At 41.0% G+C, this 19,672-nt stretch overlaps 1 protein-coding gene and 1 long non-coding RNA gene across 10 annotated transcripts in view; one reads left to right on the forward strand and one right to left on the reverse strand.

The window, feature by feature from the left end:
- MTUS1 (microtubule associated scaffold protein 1) overlaps nucleotides 1-18,112 on the reverse strand; it is a 166,168-nt gene extending 148,056 nt beyond the window's left edge. For 7 of the 9 annotated variants that reach the window (XM_078069697.1, XM_078069695.1, XM_078069696.1 and 4 more), the window contains exon 1: nucleotides 17,302-17,542. The gene's annotated coding sequence lies outside the window, so the exon portion shown is untranslated. Of the gene's footprint in view, nucleotides 1-10,668; nucleotides 10,854-17,301; nucleotides 17,543-17,771 lie in introns of those variants that run through there. The other 2 variants (XM_078069689.1, XM_078069690.1) reach the window with 2 other exon arrangements.
- The window catches only part of LOC118551629 (uncharacterized), a 52,433-nt gene continuing 50,390 nt past the window's right edge, over nucleotides 17,630-19,672 (forward strand). Inside the window, exon 1 of the long non-coding RNA XR_013446659.1 lies at nucleotides 17,630-17,700. This is a non-coding gene — a long non-coding RNA (uncharacterized LOC118551629). The remainder of the gene's footprint in view (nucleotides 17,701-19,672) is intronic.

The following is a 19,672-nucleotide window of genomic DNA, read 5'->3' on the forward strand; positions in this document are numbered from 1 at the left end:
GAAGAAAATCACAGGCATTCCTGTTGCTATTATAGGGTGAAGGTCTCTGAGCAAGTCACATGTTTAGCGGAGACCTGAGGAATAAGGAGCAGAGAAGAGAAAAAGCATGGAAAGATTTTAGATGTACTAGTATATCAACAGTTAACAACTCAATAGCAACTCAACTGTTTAAATGCAGGAAGTGTGGTTATATTTTAATATTTTGATATGATGTAGAATGGGGCTTCCTAAGTAAGCAAATGAAGCTCTCAAAACAGCACTATGGGCAGTGGCCAGATACAAAAAAAAATGTTGCGGATTTGGGGGGCCCTCAAAGAGTATTATGGTTCTTCCATCCACTGCTGATATTTCAAAAGTGATTAACAGAATGTATCCAGTTCCCTGCAATGAGACTGCCTAACGATAATTAAATGTCATGTTCTGGTGTTTTCAAGAGATGTATTGTGCTTGTTTTTAATTTTGGCTGAATTTACCATGGTTTCCTCAAGCTTATCAAGATTCTAAATGATCACTAAACACATTTACTTACCAAAAAGTGAACAAAAGTGTCCTCTGGTAAACAAAACTCTTCCACTATAGGGTTCGAGCCCCAAGACACCACCTTCACTTGGCTTCAGAGGCACTCCCCTAGCTTTAATCCTCCTCAACTCACGGACTGCTCCTTGGCAAATTCCTCTGCTGGCTTCTCTGACCAACCTCCTAATGTTGGGAGTAATTCATGGCTCCTGCCCCTTAGCTCCTCTCTTCTTACACTCATCATCTTGTTTTAAATACATTCTGTTTCATGGCAAGCCCCACAAGCATCTCACTGCCCGGATCTTTCCCTAAAGCTCCAGATTTGATGACCCAACTGTTAATTCAACATTTGCCCCTGTATACCTAACAGGCATCTCAAACTTCCTGCCTCTAAAAGAACTCCAGGCTTCTTGACTCACAAATTCTTTCTTGCCCCAGTGTTCCTTATTCTCAATAAAAGATGCCTCTAGGAGCCCAAGCTGATCATCACACCAAAAACCTAGCAGTCAGCCTTGTTCCCCTCTTTCCCTACCACCTCATTAGCAATTAAAATAGGCACCGCCTTCAAAATATATTCCAAATGCAACTATTTCTCACCTTCACTATTACTCCAGGTCCAAGATACTCATCTCTCTCCCCTGAAGGACTGAGTAAATCATTAGCCTCTTGCCTCCTTACAATACATTCTCCACAAAGCAATCAGAAGGAGTTCTCTGCATTGTAACTCAGCTCATTGCAAATCCCCTCTCAAAAGTCCTCTGTGGGCCCTCAGGACACAAAAACTCACATAGAACAACAATTAGCAACACATTAGCCTTTGCACTGAAGGTAACAAGAAATATCTTCAAAGTCAAGCAAGTCCTCCTGCTACCCCTAAATCAGAGAATATTACTTAAACTTAGTAATCAACGCTCAGATGCAGTGAAAGAATCCTTTCAAAAAAAAAAAAAAAATCAATAAGCACCCATCCCTAAATCAATGAGTTCAAACAAAATACTCTCCACCTCTTATCTCATCAGACCTCCTCAGTCACCCTGGAGGCTGGGAGGGAAAACAAAGCTCTTGGTCTTTTGACCACAGATATTTTAAATATCTGAAGTAATCTGGTTTCACCTTAAATAGAAAAGGAGACTGGAAAATAAATACTAAGTGTTGAATCTATCATACCCAGTCAGAAAACAGCTACCAAATGGAAGACCGTCTATCACTTTCAGACAGCAATTTCTTCTAACCAATATGACTTCAACATAAAATGTGTACCAGATGTATCCGAAGTGTTGTTAGTATGTTAAATAATCTTTCCAGAAACTTCAGTTTAAAATGCATAGGTCCACAGTAAATTTAATCAAGTAGGTAAGAGACCTGTACTCTGAAATAAGATACTGATAAAAGAAATTGAAGTTGACACAAATAAATGGAAAGATATGCCAAGCTCATGCTTGGAAGAATTAATATTGTTAAAAATGTCCATACAACCCAAAGCAATCTAGAGATTCAATGCAATCCCTATCAAAATACCAATAGTGTCTTTTCCCAGAACTAGAATAATCCTAAAATTTTTATCAAACTACAAAAGAACCCAAATAGCCAAAGCAATCTTGCAAAGCTAAAGGCATAATGTGCCCAGATTTCAAACTATACTACAAAGCTATAGTAATCAAAACAGTATGGTGTACACACACACACACACACACACACACACACACACACACGGAACAGAATAGAAAGCCCAGAAATAAATGTGGTTAATTAATCTGTGACAAAAAAGGCAAGAACATACAAGGGGAAAAAGTCTTCAAAATGGTGCTGGGAAAACTGGGCACCTGAAAGAATGAAACTGGACCACTTTCTTACACCATACATAAAAATAAACTCAAAACAGATTAAAGACCTAAACATTAGACCTGAAACCATAAAAATCCTAGAAGAAAACATAGGAAATAATCTCTTTGACATCAGCCTTAGCAATTTTTTTTTTTTTTTTGGGATCTGTCCCCTCAGACAAGGGCAACAGAAGCAAAAATAAGTGGGACCACATCAAGTTAAAGCTTTTACACGGCAAAAGAAACCATCAATGAAATGAAAAGGCAACCTATTGAATGGCAGAAGATATATGCAATGATATAGCCAATAAGGGATTAATACCCAATATATATAAAGCACTCCTACAAGTCAGTACGTAAAGAGCAACAATCTAATTTTAAAAATGGGCAGAGGACCTGAATAGGCATTTTTCCAAAGAAAACATACAGACGGCCAACAGACACATGAAAAGATGCTCAACATCAGTAATCATTAGGGAAATGCAAATGAAAACCACAAGATATCACCTTATATCTGTTCGAATAGCTAGTATCAAGAAGATATAACAAGTGTTGGTAAGGAAAAAATTAAAACGAGAACTACCATACGGTCGACAATTCCACTTCTGGGTATTTATCCCAAGAAAGAAACACCAAGTTGAAAAGATATATGCACCCCTATGTTTATTGCAGCATACTTACAATAGCCAAGATATGGGAGCAATCCAAGTGTCTATTATTAGATGAATGGATAACGAGGATGTGGGGTATATACAATGGAATATTACTTAGCCATAAAAAGGCTGAAATCTTGCCATTTGTGACAATATAGATGGACCTCGAGATACTCTGGTTTCTCTTCAGATCACATAAATCTTTCGCCTTTTACTAGAGTGTATTATACTAAGTGAAATAAGCCAGACTAAGACAATATAATGATTTCACATATATGTGTTATTTAAAAAACAAAAACAAAGCTAAACTGAAACAGAATCATAAATACAGAGAACAAACTGATGGTTGCTAGAGGGGAGCGAAGTAGGGAGAGGGGTAAAATGGGGGAGAGGGGTTAAAAGGTACAAACTTCCAGTTATAAAAGAAGACACAGAATGCAATGTACAGCATAGGGAATATAGTTAATATTGCAACAACTTTGTATAGTGACAGATGTTACCTAGATTTACTGTGGTTGCTTCGTAATATATAAATGTTGAATCAGTGTTGTACATCTGAAACTAGTCTAATAATGTATGTCAACTACACTTGAATTTAAAAAATTGTCTTTGTTGAAATGACCTGTCACCTTCAAGTTTTCAAACGATGCTTCACTTTGTGTTCTCGGGCACTATGGGAAACAAGGCACATCACGGTTTCCATTCCTCAACAATCTGCGACCGACATTAAATACAAAATGTTTTCTTACAAATTAGAAACATCTAGAAATATACCCCACTAAGCCCAACCTCATAAAAAGAATCACCTCCCATATTTGCTTTTACTGTCTCTAAGGGTTTCTGAAAGTCAATCTCTAAAATGTTTATCTCCCCCTCTAGAAGCCAGGAAGAAAGTTTTATTCACTCTCCTCTACACTTTTCACACCTGTCCTCGGACGCACACGCTCCCCATTTGACCGTCTCCTTATGGCACCATCTTCTGGCAGTGAGAAGGGAGCGGTGGCGCCCTGCCATTCAGGCCCTCCTCCCGAACTGTGACTATTTTTAGGCCAGCGGCCCCTCTCTGATTCCTAACTTGGCCCTAGGTAATCATGAGGCAGTGAGAAACCCTTCAGAAGCCAGGCAAGTCCCAGTGGGATTAACAACACTCCACTGCAAGAATCTCCCAAGGGCTACAAAGGATAATGCCCTCCCACGCATAGCAGGGTCATGACCTTTATAGCCCAACCCACCCACTGCCCTCACTTGACCCAACCAAGGCTGGGCTCCCAATCCAGACATGCAATCCATAGTACCCATAATTTCATCAGGGGGAAAAAACAAAAACAAAAACAACAAAGCTGAGATTTCCTACTTTGAGAGTTTTAACCCACATGCTAGAAAATTTAAAGCTATTCAGTGTTGATTTTTTTTTTTTTTTCCCTTAAATGTCATGTCCAGTAACAACACTGAGATTTTGGATTTGTTAACCTTGGAAAGAGGTAGGTATTGATAAAAATATTCAAAGAAAATTTTAGTCACCTTTCAAAAAAAAGAATATACCAAGATGGCATAATAAAAGTATCTCCTTGTGCTATTTATAAATATAACCACATACTACAACATCTATAATTGGTACAGGCCCACCAGAAATACTAAATATATCTGATGTTAGAACTCTACACCATCACTGCTTCACCTCTATTAAAGATAACTATAGTAAGACAAATTTCAAGTTAAGTGTTCGGTTGGTTTTTCCAGCTCACTACTAAAATGAAACATAAGAACCTCAAACTAGGTTTGAATATTTGGCAACTGAAATTTCAAGGGAGAGCACATACAAAAAAATGGAGGAAAAATACATTCATATATTTCATTGTGTACCTTTCCTCCAAGGACATCGTGTCACATCAAAATTAATCGCTTTCATTCATCCCCCAACTTGGATTTTGTAAAGAACGGTCCATCTTTTCTGAACCCCTAGGTTGAGAGCATCAAAAAGGTTTGTTCTCCAGATTTCTCCTGATAACAGCAAATGAAGACCTCATGAAAATGTTAAGGACAACACACTGGCTCTAGTATTTGAGAAGACAAGCTTGATTCAGAGGGGGAACCAAGGAGTAAAGATTCACTCACTGGTTCTGGCTGTGACATCTGCTTATTGGGAGTCTCTGGCCCTGAAGGTGAGGACACCTCTGTCAGATGTCTCCTCTCCAACCACCCTGGCGATCTAGGATGGCTGAATGTGGGAATATGCCAGGAGAACAAGAAATAGAGCACAGACCTCAGGAAGCAAGAAACCCAGCCAAGTCCCCTCCCTTACCCTCATAAGCAGAACAAAAATCTCACTGTTCCAAAATTAGCTACTTTTTTTTGTATTTCTCAGAAGGGAGTATAGGAAGAGGGAGCCTATGGGATCTTAGAATCTGTCCTCAATAGACTTGGAGGAATAGATGGTATTTTTTTTAAAGACACTGAATATGCAAATTGTTGTGCTATAGAAAAATTAGGAAATTCACAAATTGGGCTTTGTTTGGCTTTATTTATCTAAGGCTAATATGTTCAGTGTAAAGTCTTTAGCTTCATGAAAAGGGTCCAAGTCTGGCTACCAATTACATCACAGCCTGACTGCAACAGCCTTTAATATCAATAGCACAAAGTCAATCAAAAGAGATACTTACAAGTAACCACCCTCAGCAATAAATGCTCAAAAGGAATAATTCAGTAATAGAATTCCATCCTTACTGGCAATCTGTGGCTCAGTTATGGCCAAGAAATCTCCAACTGACCAAAGCCAGAACCACTGCTCCCATTTGCACAGATAGGTGGGCCCTGATGGCATGACCGGCTGGCCCAGAGTTTAAAGGTAGAAATGGATACAAGAGGATTCGAACTTAGAAGTGGGAGGGAAAGGTTTTACCCATGTTCACCCAAATAATATTTGTGGAGTTCAACAGCCCAATTTTTTTTAAGTTAAGAATTTCAGGGTCTACTCATGCCTTTCTCTAAATGATTCTGATCCCTGTATAAAGTATTTTAATCAGACATTAAAATAACAGCTCTCCTTTGGGATAATGACTTTCTAATTTGTATACCTAAAATATCTGTGTGATTTAACTTAATTCACGTTTACAGTTTAGAAAAATTCTATTCCCACCATTATATAAATGCAAGATGTTATAGTTAGCGCTCCAAATCTTACCAATTTTCTTACAACTATTCCCTTAATAATAAAGCCTTTCAAGCAGGAGATTTTTTTTTTTTTTTAATATTCAGAACCTCCAATTAGCTACAAGAGAAGGAATCCCCTACAACAGCACTAGAGCAGTCCCAGAGAAGGAAAGTGGGGGGTCGCGTACTTCACGCACCACCCTGCCCGTTTCTGTATCCCTGCTTTGAAGTGACCTTTTACTACAAGAACTTCCATTCATTCAACAAACACTGATTACTTGCCTACCACATGCAGGCTGCTCTCCTAGGGACACAATGGTGAAGACAATCCGTGTTTAAGGAGCCTTCAAAGAGCCAATAGTTAAGACAAGAAAGTACAAGTCAATAATTACAAAAACTGCAAAAGTAGAGGTGGAACCCAGCCTAAGGGAACCCAGAGGATGGACTCCACTGGTGTCGACATGGAGAGAATGATGGAGTGTAGCTCCCTGAAGAGGAAGCTTGGACTGAGGTTGAGGAACAGGCAGGTGAGTGTTTCTGAGCCTTTCAGATTCTATCAACTAGTAACATTTCCCCTCCAAAAATCTGGAAGGACAACAGGAGAAAGGATACTTAAAATATTATGGAGGTTGGCTGACATAATAGCTAGAAAACTATCTAAGGCTTTGAATGTCAAAGAGACCTGTGAGAGAAAATGTTGTGTAAACACAGTGTTCGGCCCATCAAGACTGTCACGTGGGGACTCTCTCTCTGACACACCGTCAATCCCTCTTTGTCTGCCCAGTCTCCCGAGTGTGTGAGGCCAGGAGGGGGGAGCAGGCAGCTATCTCTTCCATGGACAGAGATAAGGATGTCAGCACACAGCACTTCCAAGTCCCCAAAGTGTTCTCACAGTTGTCTCCCAGGTGACAGCCCCATAGCACAGACTGGTCCCATGATGACTTCCTAGGCCTCTTCCTCTTTTATAGATCTTCCCAGAAGTTGAGGATCTTGCCCAAGAAACATAGTTCATAAGTAACAATGGACATTAGAACCCAGTTCAAATGTGTACCCTTGGTCTCTTTCCCCCTTCCTTCCCATAGCTAATAAGGTCAACCAACATTTGCTCGCCACAGACCCAGCTCTGCAGAACTGCCTCAGCTACTGAGCTACCTACCTTGCTTGGAACAAGCCAAAAGTCATCTTGGCCTCATTTCCCTCCTCTGTAAAAATGGATGCAACAGTAAACAATCCATTTCTTTGGGTTGTTTTTTTTTTTTTTTTTTTTCAAAGATTTTATTTATTTTATTTATTTGAGAGAGAGCATGAGAAGGGGGAGGGTCAGAGGGAGAAGCAGACTCCCCGCCGAGCAGGGAGTCCGATGCGGGACTCGATCCCGGGACTCCAGGATCATGACCTGAGCCGAAGGCAGTGGCTTAACCAACTGAGCCACCCAGGCGCCCCTCTTTGGGTTGTTTTAAGGTTAAATGAAATTTTTGGAAACTTTCTAATACCCACCATTGTTAGTTGCTACCGTTATACTGTCAATAACCTTGTGAAACAAGCTTTATTATCACCCTCACTTTAGGACCAGAACTTAGCAACTTGTTCATTCAGTCAAGGCAACTTTCCGGGGGGATGGACGTGTTCTAGAGCTCGACTGGTGTGACGGTTGCACAGATGGAAATTATTTGTCAAGACTCATATTTGTACACCTAACCTAGGTGCACTGCATGGTACTTAATTTTATATCAGTTAAAAAATCTGGGTGGCACCTGGGTGGCTCAGTCAGTTAAGTGTCTGTCTTCAGCTTGGGTCATGATCCCAGAGTCCTGGGACTGAGCCCCGCATTGGGCTCCCTGCACAGCAGGGAGCCTGCTTCTCCCTCTCCCTGCCGCTCCCCCTGCTTGTGCTCGGTCAAATAAATAAATAAAATCTTAAATTTATTTTTCACCTATCATGTGGCCAGTAAACAGTTTGTATATTCCCAAACACCTCTATTAACTCATTTTTGAACTAAAGATGTTTTTCCTGGTTCTTATTCTAGAATCTACTTTCCAACTAATCCTTCCTACCCTAGTGAAAATCTTGCATGGTTACTACACCAACTACCATTTTGGTCTGATCTTGTGGACATCAAAGCTGACTTACACAGTTTTACGTTTCACTGTTAGCTCCTGCATATATTCACCTAGACCCTCCTAAAGGAGTAGGTCTCTGTCTATGACCCTGGAAGGGCACTATAGCCCCAGACCTAAACAATCACTTTGAAAAGCAGTTTAGGACCACAAACCAGGTACCTAAAGTCTCAAACCAAGAGACCTCTGAGAATCTAAAATATTAGCTCTTAGTCTAGGTCAGCATTCCTTCAACACCTTTTTAAGCACCTTAATAAAAGCACTATTCTAAGTATTCCTAATAGAGAGGTGAACAAAATTACATTCTTGTTCTTGTCAAGATTACATCATCTTGCCGATAAGAATTCCATCATAAATTCAGCTTTTTCATGAGAATCGGTAAGAAGTAGGAGTCAAGAACAGTAAGATTAAGTTCCAGGTACCACTGAGGCCATACAGAAAGGGCTGCCCCAATAAAAGTAAGCAACTAAAACCATACCACCATTCGCACACAATGCTTGTCAAGAACACTGTCAGGGACTCTACAGTTTGCCTGAAGAAATAACTTGATGTGAAGACTCTGCATTCTTTTGTTTCTAAATTGTACACAGCTAGGTAAAGGAATTACCCAAAAGGTAGCACAGGTTGTTGGAGAAATGGGGTAGACTGGTTACACAGGACACAGATTTAAGCTAAAATGACTTCTCTCCCTCAAGGTATTAAATGCCCATGAGCAGCTCCTTGTTTAGAATCATTCAGACAGTTGCCGGATCTCCTCAAAGTCCACTTGGCAAAAAGGAAATAATTTTCCATCTGAATCCTGCCAAGACCAGTTGAAAAATGTCAGTATGTGTGTGTGTGGTTACGCAAGTTGGCACCTCACACCATATCTCCCAACCTTTATTAAACATCAACTTCCTGTGCCTTTTACTTGGAAAATGATTACCTGTGTTAGGCTTTCCACTGGCAAGTAGGAGTTCTTTCACAGAAGGTCAGTGTATGTACAGATCTAACTCCTAGGGGCAGCCCAAAGGAAGAAAGAGCCAACCTCCCTAAAATGGCCTACTTGTCAAGTCCTAACATCATACATTCCTTAGAAGTCATTTTGGTAACACAGAACCGTTGACCTTTAGGGCTAGAAACCATGACTGATACTCAGGGTGTAACTGTGGTTTTATGGGACATTCTCTTCCCTGTTCTGACGGACACCAGGCCTCACCTCCTAGTTAAATTTCTACCTGGGATTAACTCCATCTGCCAAAGAATTACCTGCCTCCATGTAGCTTAAAATAAGGAAATAGGATTCAATATTTCTATAGAAAAAAGTGCTTCAGAAAAACAAGTATTAGTCCCTGTTCAACATACATGACCCTGGGGTGCTACCTGTAAAATGGGTACATTTTACAATATATTATTGTACAATCAAATGATTCAGAGGACTGTTAAAATTCATTTGGTTCTCTTTGAAGCAGTGTAAAAACGGTGAAATGTCACAGAAATGTCTGTAACTATCAATTTTCCATTTGTGCTACTCATCTTAGTGGCTTACAGGATTTAACACTGTTTTATATTCTGCAGTTATAAGATGGAAAAATAACACGCCATAATTCCAAGCAACGTCATTTGAAATGTTATATACCCAAACCAGTGATGCTTTTGACCCCACTTCAGCACCAATATGAAGAAAATCCTCACAACAGTGATTACTCTTTATGGCAGGAAAACTAGTCAAGTATCAGTATCCTACCAGGAGTGTGGTATAGACCAGGAGAGAAGAACTGGATCCTAGTCCTGGTTCTAGAACTCACTCATCATAATACAAAACATTTATCCACATAGTTCCAGTCAACTTCCTCATGTATAAGATAGACCTCTACTTCACAGGTTGGTGTGCTAATTGAACAGAAAGGTCCTTAATGTCCTATTTACAAGGTACTATCCAAAAACACAGTTATTATTTCACTGTAATTTTAATCACATGCATGTGTGTGTGCGTGCATGCACGTGCACACATACACTGAGGCAATTCTGGATTTTTCATCTCTATTTTCTCACACACACACACACACACGCGCGCGCACACGCATATCAGCAGCTCCTTAAACTTGAACTCTACAGAAAACCAAAAGGTAACAAAGCTGAAGTCCAAGAATAAATATTCTCAACTATTACTGGTATAAACCAATTCTTTTTAAGAAGAAAAATGATCAGGCTCCTGTGCCTGGAATTTAATTCCCAGCAGAGAGCACCAGTGGGCCCGAGCAACCACCCTCTCAAAATTCAGTTAAGGAAATTAAATAAAACTTCCTAGCCATGAATCAGAAGAGAGGCCCTATATTTGGCACAGTGGCATAATAACCCCAAGCAACAGGTATCATCCCCACCGTCTTGATGAGGGGACAGGGGTGCAAAAGGAAGAAAGTTACTTACTGAATCCACGTAGCTAACACAGAAGATCTCAGACGTGAGCCCAGCGTGGTCCTGTTTTAAAGTCTGTGCACTCTCCATTATATTCTGGTACCAAACGTACTGGATCCCAGTAACATTTTTTCCATTTCTATTAACAAAGTATGTCTCCAAGGTTTCACACTGGACATCAGGGTGAGCAAAATCTAGCTAAATGTTGAAATACCTCTTTTATTATTCCAATCTTAATAAAACAAGAGAAAGGATGGGGCGCCTGGGTGGCTCAGTCGTTAAGCGTCTGCCTTCGGCTCAGGTCATGATCCCAGAGTCCTGGGATCGAGCCCCGCATCGGGCTCCCTGCTCCGCGGGGAGCCTGCTTCTCCCTCTCCCACTCCCCCTGCTTGTGTTCCTGCTCTCGCTGTGTCTCTGTCAAATAAATAAATAAAATCTTATATATAAAAAAAATAAATAAATAAAAAATAAATAAAACAAGAGAAAGGAGAGAAAGAAAAAAAGCATTACCCTGCCCTGGAGGCTTGTACTTAACACCATTTAAGTAGAAAATAATTTTCATTTGATGTACCTATAAGGTTTCAAATTTCAAGTGTTCGGCATAACAAGGTATATATAACCATTTTGTAACCTAACAGTGATACCTGCAATATAAAATCATTTAAAGTTTTTCATGAAAAGAGAAATGCAGGATTTTTCCTATCTCCATTTCCATTTTATTGATAGACACAGTCCCCTTCTACTGGAAGTACAATGTACTAGTAAATTCCTTTGCATAGTTACCATTGGTAGTATCTCCCCATAATGCACTACCAGGAGTTTCTAAGCCTTAAATAAAAAGTCAACTCTTAGGAATACAGAATCAAATTCAAAAGCCAGCAAGTCTTGTGGGCCATCAAAGTTTTACAGAAATGCAAAACTACTCTGAAACAATCTCATTAAACGCAATGAGAGAAACAACTACCCCAGACTGAAAATTCATCTGAATTACTTTTTAAAACGTAAATACATATTTCTCTAAATGAGAAACAGCCCACGTCTCTAAGAGAAATTGTCGACTTGTGACCATCTGCACAAAATGGAGACTGTAATAAATTAGCACAAGTGGAATTAATTCCGTACAAGTATTTGCACGTGGGTTTGCCAGATGTTCTGAGAATGGCACTTAGTAATAAAAGAAAATTCTAACTCGGGAGGACCAAACTTCACACCTTCCAACTCCAGGTTACCCTACCGCCTAATAGCACCAGCTTTCGGAAGGACACAGGGCCACCTGTGGAGTGGCCTCTGTCTGCTGGCTGAGGCTACCACAGGGGGTGTGGGGAAGTGTGAGGGCCAGGACAGAGAGGAGAGTCTAGAAAAGCAGTCAGTAAATTATCGTCTCTGGCTTAAAAGACCTTCTAGTAGCTGTGACTGACGGAGGAAAGAATTTCAAACTCTCATGCCATTAGTGCTCTAGATGATTTATTCCAGGCTCCATCTGGTACAAATAATTATAAAAGTGCAAATGTACCCAACATAAGGTTTAGACCCTATCCTCCAGACGCTTACAAGTTTTAACAAAAACCCGTTGGAAGAGGTCGCTAAAAACATTATCCGGAGCAAATAAGTGAAATTAGACTGCAGTGCTAAGCATCCTGCTTCGCGACAATTCTGAGAGTAATCGTGATCCCTGATTAAGGACGAAGAGTCTTTAGATGACCAAAGATGTCACACATGCAGGCAGAGGGAGAAGCAGGCTCCCTGCTGAGCGAGGAGCGCAACGTGGGAGTCGATCCCAGGGTCCTGGGATCATGACCTAAGCCAAAGGCAGATGCTTAACCGACTGAGCTACCCAGGCACCCCTGAGTCTATGTTTCAATGTCAGCTCGTATATGGCTGGTATAAGCTTCTATTTTTGTTCCTTTATAAAGCTGCATTACATAAAGCTCTATATAGGCTTCAAATTTTGTTCCAACAAACACAGCCACAGACATTATGTAAGCTCTACTTGTATTCAAACACCTGTTTAAACAAGACTATACTTTTACACATCTCCTTCCCACTCTTCTCAAGAATTGCTTTCTCAATGCCAATTTAGAACACAAATGTCCTGAAATGTTTTAGTTAATCGTGGAAGGTCAGCTCAATCATGGTTGATCGGCCCACGAACATCAGTGCCAACTTCATTTTCTTTGCATTGAGTGTAAATATAAATTGACAAGGTACAAATATTTACAAGAATTTAAAAGAGTGAAAATAAGGAATTTGATGGCTTTAAACCCCTCTCCATGGCATCTTACCCCTAAGCCTGAGGTCTTCGCAGTCTGTTTTCTTCCCAATCTGAGCTTTCTTTTTCTGTGCGCACGCAGTGGGAAGCTGGCCAGACCTGCCCTCCCACTTAGCACAACTCTTACTGAAAAATGAAATCAGTACAATTTCAGGCAAAATTAACACTACCTGAAAGTAATTTCCCAGCAACCGCTTTGCCCTTTGAGCTAGTTTGAGAAGCTTATGACCTGCACATGATCTTCTTTCACCGCTCAAAAAGAATGGAGTCAACCCTACTAAAAAGTAAACATGTCTCCTCAAAAGAAACTAAGTGACTTTAAACCTATTTAGTTTTACAACTTCAAAATGAAATAAAATTTCTATGTGAGAATAATGGTAGGATGTGTGCTTTCTATTTTTACTCATTCAAGTAATATGTACACAGAACATTCATAAGCTTAGACATAAGCCTTAGCAAATGTAAATACAGTTTATCTTTAAATATTTTCTCTTCAATATTGGGCTTACACTGCAGACTACGGAAAACCTACCAGCTTTAATGAATACCTAAAGCTGTTTTGGAATCAAAGATGTATATGCAAAAATGGAATTCTGAAGGGCTTGAAAGCTATTTACCTAACACCTCTATATTCAGCCTTGTTTATTATTCTCTTTGTTGAGCAAACACTTCCTTGATTGTGTAAACATTATACATCAGAGCAATCACAAATTGCAAAATACTTTAGAGTGTATGAAAATGAAGTTTTATTGTATTTATCTACATAGTAAAGATTAGCTCCCAAATCTGTCATCCCCAAAATGGAAAAGTCTTTTTCATCTTGAGCCAAGTGAATAAGAAAAAGTCATGCATTAATATCATGGATAAATGCCCACAGAGAGGAATAACTTCTGATTTCAAATAATATTGCAGCCCTTTCTTTTAAAAAAGAAAATTATCATCAGAACAATCTTGTATGAACTTGATTTAGAAAAATACATCTTTAGAAGAAGTAGTTGCCAGTCGAACTCAGTTACTGGTTATAACCGATTTCCCAAAGTCAAGTATGGGAAACCCTGGTTAAAGCAGGCTTTTCTAAAAAAAAGAAAAAAATTTCAGGCTGTTGGTCACACCCCATAGGACCTAATCCTTTTCCTGCAGCACACTCATCCTGTCACTCCTCACCTCTCCAAAGGCCCCAGCCACCACTGTCCAGGTCCCTACCAGGCAAGTGGGGCAGGTCACCTCCTGGTAGGCTCACCTGCCTCCAGAGAAAGTTTGGGCTCGTTTTTACATGCCCTAAAACACATGCAGCACACACCAACCTTATCCTCGGGGCTCATATATGGTCTGGTGGCTTATTTGTGGGCCCTAAGTGATGGAGAACTCGCTCAGCAAAGCCTTTAAAAGTCCTCAGGGTATATTTAAACTTCCACAGTATGGAAAGATAACTCAAGTTTGGGAAATCAGGCGGCTACCCCCCACCCCCACCTCTTCAAATAGTTTCATCTGTAAACAGTGTTGGAAATTTGGGAAAAATTTTAAACTACATATACATCTGTCTAGACATCAAGAAAAGAACAATTCAGTATGAACTGTAATAATGATTGTACAATCTGGCAAGACACTACTACAAATAAAAAATAAATGTATAGTGAGCCTAATCACATTTACATAATCATAGAACAGATCTGAAACATTTTTATTCCCTGGGATTTAAAACTTTGCTCTGATTTTGAAGAATGTTGTTCCTAATGATATATACCATGCAGAACTATTCCTTATCAACAAACCCAATCTGGTTTACAATGGTCTCTACTCCAGGATATAGAGGTTGTTCTAAGGATTTGAAAGGAATCTTACTCAGAATTGGTGGGGAGGGGAGGGGAGATTCTTTTAAAAGTCTGCCACTGTTACTCAGTTCTTAAGCTATGATTCAGAAGTGTTAATTTTGTTTTTGAGAAAGTCAACAGACTTGGCTACATTAAAGTATAGAACACCTCTAAGTCAAAACCGCTATAAACTCATGGTATTGGTCTTTATAAGGCCAAGACATCAGGGGGGGAAAAAAATCTGTAATATGAAATGTAAAAGTTTATTATCAATCCATAAAAGTTCTAATAGAAAAATACTAATATCCCAGTAGAAAAAAAAATGGCACTGCAGTCATAAAAAAAGGAATAAAAATGAAAAATAACTAAATTTTGTTTGGTATTCATGATTTGTAATTAAAGAACTGGAAATTTAGGTATCAACAAAGCACTGTTTACCTCTAAAGCTGGAAGAATTCTTTTTCCTTTTAGGAATGATTCCCCACATTAACAAGAATACCATAACAGATACTCTCAGAGTGTTGGTGGGGATCATACTTGGCAAAACATTTTTTGGAAAGCAAATGGTCCATCTCTATCAAGAGATCTTTGAGCCAAAAACTGTATTTCAAGGACTCCTTCTAAGGAAATAGGCCCTGTAGATAAAGTTTTATGAGGGATATTTCTTGCAACAGTATATATTTAATAGTACTTGGAAATAAAAGTTCAGCTTATAATTTTTTACCTCTATATAATGAAATATTATGTAGCCACTAAAATAAGACTCTTAGAGAACTTAATGACCTGCAAACTTTTTCCTCAGATTAAACAGGAAAAAAAAAACAAAAAAAAAACAGTATGCAATAGTATATCTGTATAAACCGAGTAACTGTAAAAAAATAAATCCATTAACAAGCACGAAGAAAACACTGTGATTATATTTGGGTGGTAGAATTATTTAATTCATACTTTTTTCTGAATCTACCCATTTTTACACAGCAAGCAGACATGGAACAAGGCCAACAGAGGAAGGCTATTAGGGGACATGCCTTCTAAATGCTTCCGTCTAATAACAAATACAGAGAAAGAAATCTAGCTAGAATTTTATAACCCTATGAAATTATCCAAAATTGTAACCATGTATTACTAATACATAATTAAAAGGTGCAGATCTTCTGCAAGCACTATTTTCTCCTTTCTCCATGATGCTGATTTTTAAAAGAGGGAAAAGCTGGCACAAGTAAATAATATGTTTTATTTTAAACTCAATTCCACTAAGTTTTTTTTAAGGATAAATAGTTTTAATCATTTCTTTGTATAACTTTCCTTATGGAATAGTGTATTGAAGAAAAAAAAAGTGTCCTACACATTGCAAAGCACTATGCAAATAAGGCATCATTGGTTCAATTTAAATTGTCCATCATTCCCTGCCCTAATTATCCCTGAAAAAGAAGCTGGTCTACTGTATTGCATTTCCAAATTCTTCAGTTTCTCTTCGGGTTAACCACACACTGCTATCTGGGTGTATCTAGACTCCTTAAGGAGGTCATTAAGGAAGCAGCAACTCATTTCCTTTTTATTCCCCTCCCTCCTTGCCTCCACTCCTAACACCTGCACCGCACCCTCCACCACCCCCCACCCCAGGGCTAAGGATTTACTGTGCTGATGACTAAAATCCCATCACCTGGCAAAACATAAACCCTGTCATTCCCTGAGTTTTGCCTAAAACTTTGATTTTATTCAAACAAACAAAACACGCTGGATTTCCTTTCTTAGCACCCAAACTACTAAATAGTCAATAGTAGTTAACAGGGTAGGTCAAACTTGATGGAGGCTAAATGAAGAATTAATCTCTCCATTCTTACTCCAAAATAAATTATGCTAAGTCAAAGTCAACAATCACTTAGTTATTTGCAAAGAGTACGTCTTGAAAAAGGAGAAAAAAATTTAAGGTAATAAGTCCCATAATTACTGCAGAGTAGTAATCAATCAGGTGACTTGACTTAGGAGTGGATTTTTCTAGAGAGCTAGAAAAGCACAAGTAAGCCGCAGGAAGTAGTAAGACACGGGACGGGAGGACCTTGGGAATTGCAGCAACCTCATTAACGCCACATTTCAGCCCTGATTGCTTATGCTGAGAATGGGCCCAAGCGAACCGCAACGGGAGAAGGCTGGGACTGCTGGGCCCTGGCAGGTCAAGTATTCGGTGGGCGGCTTCCGGCTGCAAGCATACGCCTGTCAGTCTGCGTCTACTGTAAACCCCTTCGGTCACTTTCAAGGTGACAGCTAACTGCGATCCGCATCCGTCCCTGCCGCACCAGCTGCGCTGACCCCACGTGAGACCCGATCTCCGCAGCCTCCGCTCCTGTGGGCTTGTCTCCCCACTTCTCCCCCAACTTTGGCACCCAAGCCCCTGGAATAACCGCCCCCTCCCTCAAAGCTAGTTCGGTCCCCCGTGACGGTCGCGTTCACGTTGTGTCCCCGTCCGTCCGCCCCCCCCCCCTCGTGCCCCCCCCCCCCCCAGCCCTAGATCTCCACCGCGGACAGGCTAGGCGGCCGGAATCCTCTTCTCAACTCCGCACTTACCCGCAGCTCCTCCTTCTCCTCCTCCCGGGAGCAGAGACGTAGAGTAGGGGAAACAGGGACTGAGAGCCCCGGCGCCCTTCGGATCCCCGGCGGAGGCGTTCCAGGCCCACCCGGGAGACCCGCGGTGCAATCAGTGCCCAGCGGGCAACGTCTGCACCTGGGGACACACGGCTCGTCCCTCACCCCACCCCCGCACGCCAGCGGCGGCTGCAGCTGCCAGGCGGGAACCCCGAGGCTGGGGCGCCCCAGCCTCCCCGCCTCTCCAGCCGCTGGGGGTGGAGCAAGGGCGGGGAGTTCGGGAAACTTGTAAATAGAAAAGCTCCGCCGCCTCTACCCACCTCGCTCGCTGCCACCCCTTCCAAGCTGCCCCAGTCTGCACCTCGCTGCTGGAGACAAAGGGTAGGCGGCATTCAAGGGGCGGGGGGGGCTGCGCCCCGAGAAACTTGAAAGTTTGGTAAGCGTGGCTGTACCTCGGAACACAGGCCCGGGAGACTCCCGCCGCGCTCCGCTCGGCTCTACTCGGCAGGTTGGCGGGTTCGACTAGCCAGTTCGCTCCCTCCTCTGGCGCTCCCGCGTCCGGGTCCCGAAGCCCCGCACGCTCCCGGGCTAAATGCAGACTCGCCCCAGGCCCCGGGCGTCAGCCCAGGACTGCGCTGCACCTGTTGCCACGTGCAACGCGGCGCCCCGCGGCTGCTGCCAGCGCACCTGGCTGACCCGCGCGTCCCCAGACCACGCAGGTCCCCGAGGGCGACTGGAGTTCTGCCTACTCCGGCTCTCGCCTCCTGTGTTATCCCTGCGAGCTCTCTGGCTTCCAGCTAGCCGTGGGGCATTGCAGCGAGGGCGGGCCAGGAGTGGGGGTAGGGAGTGGGGCGGTTGCAGAATTATCAGGGCGGAGGTTTGCTAGGAACCAGCACTGATTGTCTCCTCAGAGTGTCCGACTCCTGGTCTGTTTTATCTTCGTACTACTAAGAAGTTTATTAGCGAACACCTATTAAAGGTTAAAGAAATGAGCTCCAGCTGCTATCTTGGAATAAGTGGAAAGAATACAACACCAGGGAGATAAACGAGGCCCGATCCACTCTTCTCTAAACACAAATGAAGTCCTTCTTCTTTGCTAAACTGAACGAATTTCATCCATAGCTGTCTATTAGGCTCATAAAATATTTTCTTCTATAGACCTATTTTTAGTGCAGCGCTTTTCCGAAGATGCTATTCCACTTACGAGAGATGTAAGATTATTGAGCCATTAAGTGTCAGACAACCTGGGCCCAAACTTAAAAAAATAATAATGATAATTAACCGGTTTGGATTTGCTGAAAGCATTTTAAGAGAGGCTTTTTCAGAGAATTAATCTGAGGATATTGTATTTGACTAAGTTTTCTAGGCTAGCAACATTAGATCCACTAACAGATGTACTGCCATTTACAGTTGCAAAGCCTTTTCACATTACAATGTCCCAGTATTTCCTCAACAAGACCCAGAGTAAATAGGTCAGATTATTACCTCCATATTTCAGCTCAAGAAATGGAAGCTAAGAAAGGTCAAGGGACTTACTCAGGGTCACACAGCTAGTGAGAGTTAGTGCAAACCCATCTGGCCTAACTCATGATCTTGTCTTTTTATTGTATTGCATGCCAACTTGCTTTTGAAGAACCTGTTGCAAAGACAGACATGTAACTAACATATCTGTGACTTTAAAAGGCATATGATTATTTTTAAAGAGATACAGCACTGAACACCATTGAATGATTCTCATGCAAAAGCACCAAAACAAACAAACAAAAATCAGAAAAACAAATGCACTGATACAGTTACTGCAAGTCATGAGGCAATTATGCTAATTAGCAACATGCCTCCTTCCTAAACAGAATAGTCCTAGTGTTAAACATATCATTTAATCTTTATAACCCTCATGTGACACAGATGATTTGGTCCAACCCCCTACAGTTCTATTGTGTGGCTTAGTTTTATCCATAAATATAGAACCTGTTTTACTTCATTTTTCTAAGAGATAGATTGAAGCAAAGGGAAAACAAAACAAAACAAAAAACACCTCTCCTAAGTAATGAGAAGCAACTTTTGTGGTCATTGGGAATCTGAAACTTAGCTTTTAATTGCATGCACATAAAAACAGAAGTTACCTTCTAGGGACATCATCAGGGACTTTATCAAGGCAAATATGCTTGAAATGGGACCTGCTGACTTTTCTTTCCATCTTGGTCCTGGGCATGTTGCCATGTTCTTGATCTCTGAACTCCAGTGTTAACCTGCTACAGACTCGAAGAACAGTATTAAGGGTCAGATAATACTCCACAAAACTTAGGGGTCATTTGTTCTTAAAAGAAAAAAGCATATTTTTTTTCCTGCACTA

Source organism: Halichoerus grypus, chromosome 3 (assembly GCF_964656455.1).
Source record: "Halichoerus grypus chromosome 3, mHalGry1.hap1.1, whole genome shotgun sequence".
In the NCBI taxonomy this organism is placed as follows: domain Eukaryota; kingdom Metazoa; phylum Chordata; class Mammalia; order Carnivora; family Phocidae; genus Halichoerus; species Halichoerus grypus.